General features: G+C 39.8%; 1 pseudogene; it reads right to left on the reverse strand.

Moving 5' to 3' along the window:
• Positions 1 to 237: 237 nt before the first annotated feature.
• On the reverse strand, positions 238 to 413 carry LOC130456797 (U2 spliceosomal RNA; annotated as a pseudogene).
• Positions 414 to 1,921: the final 1,508 nt, after the last annotated feature.

Here is a 1,921-nt window from a genome sequence, read left to right on the forward strand (position 1 = left end):
AACGGGGGTAACACTAATACCTATCTCTAAAGATTGTTGTGAGGCTCAAATGAGTAATAATTGTAAAAAGTACTTAGTACAGTGTGAGGTGGTATAGTGGATAGAGTGCCAGACCCAGAGTCAGGAAAATTTATTTTCATGAGTTCAAATCCAGCCCCAGACATTTTCTAGCAGAGTTTGCTAGGTCCTTCTGAGCTGGATGGGCTTCATGATGAGGCCTGGTGAGATATCTGTCATCTGAGGTCCAGCCCATTCACTGCAGCGAAAGGTCATCACCAGTCTGGGTTGCCATGTTTTAGGAAGAACATTGACAAACTGGAGCATCCTGAAACTAATTCAATATTATTCCATTTGAAGATCAGTTGAGGGAATTGGTACCACACTTGATCTTAGCCAAAAGGCAAAGAAATGATGAGGGGATTGGGATGATGTTTAACCTGGAGGAATAATGATGATGATGATGACTATAACTAGCATTTATATAGAACTTATGAAGGGCTTTACATTATTTAACTCATTTGAGCCTCACGATAATTCTGTGAGGCAGGTTCTATTATTATCTCCATTTTACAGATGAAGAAACTGAGGCAGAGAGTGCTTTCTTCTAAACTCTGTGAACAAAAACCCAACAATTCCAAGTATTGTAATTTCCATCTCACAGACGAGGAAATGAGACTTAGAGACATTGCGACTTTTCTGCAATTACCAAGCTTCTAAGCAGCAGGAGTTTTATCATTTTAACAGTTATCCCACTCTCCTCTATAATTACACTCCCACTTGGTTTCAGTGAGTATATAAATATGGCTTAAGCCTTCATCCAGGATCTATTCTACCAAAAGAAAATACAGGATCCATGAATCGGAGAGCAAGGTATTTAATTAAGGCACAAGGGAACAACCTTAGAGAAGGAAAAACCATGTCATAGTAGGGGGTCATTCTCTGCTCCCAGATACCAAAAGGGGCATGACAAGGCATAGCCTGATCAATTTAACAATGGAAAAGATGAGGACTTTGTTGTCATCCTGAGATGACTGATGACATTTTGATGTTTCCTTGATGGAGTGTGAAGAGTGCTCGACTTTGGCCACTCCCAGGTCAAGCCATGGTATTTTTGAGGATGACTGATGGAATCTTGGTGGCAGGGATTTGAACCACACTTTGAACTTGACCTATAAATGGAGCCACAGATAAGAATGAAGAACTGGAAATAGTCATATAGAGAATTAGAGTTAGTGAACAGAGCATGGACTTGTGTTCCTGGAGAAGGAAAAGCCTGTTTATTTATATAACTCTATCCAGGGAAGCCTTTAAGACCAGGGGTTGATCTGGGACTGGTTCTGACCACTGTCATCTCTCATGCCAAGTGGTTTAACTCTTCAGAGAAGGGATCTTCCTCTCTTCAAGGTACTCAGTCCACTGAGTTCTGTCAGGATCTCTCATCTAAGAAAACCTATCTCTTCTCTTCTATAGCCCCAAGGCCAAGGCTCTAGCTCATGTCTACATTCACTATGACACAATCAAACATTTCTAAGAAGGTATCGATGGGTCAAAAGCACCAGATTAAAGTACTCCAGATATCTCTTCAAGAAGACATTTTCACTATCAATTTAGTGTATCGTAAACATCATCACCTTCCATTGAGGGAATTGGTACCACACTTGATCTTAGCCAAAAGGCAAAGAAGTGATGAGGGGATTGGGATGATGTTTAACCTGGAGGAATAATGATGATGATGATGACTATAACTAGCATTTATATAGAACTTATGAAGGGCTTTACATTATTTAACTCATTTGAGCCTCACAATAATTCTGTGAGGCAGGTTCTATTACTATCTCCATTTTACAGATGAAGAAACTGAGGCAGAGAGTGCTTTCTTCTAAACTCTGTGAAAAAAACCAATTCCAAGTATTGTAATTTC

This window comes from Monodelphis domestica, chromosome 1, assembly GCF_027887165.1.
Source record: "Monodelphis domestica isolate mMonDom1 chromosome 1, mMonDom1.pri, whole genome shotgun sequence".
NCBI classification, from domain to species: domain Eukaryota; kingdom Metazoa; phylum Chordata; class Mammalia; order Didelphimorphia; family Didelphidae; genus Monodelphis; species Monodelphis domestica.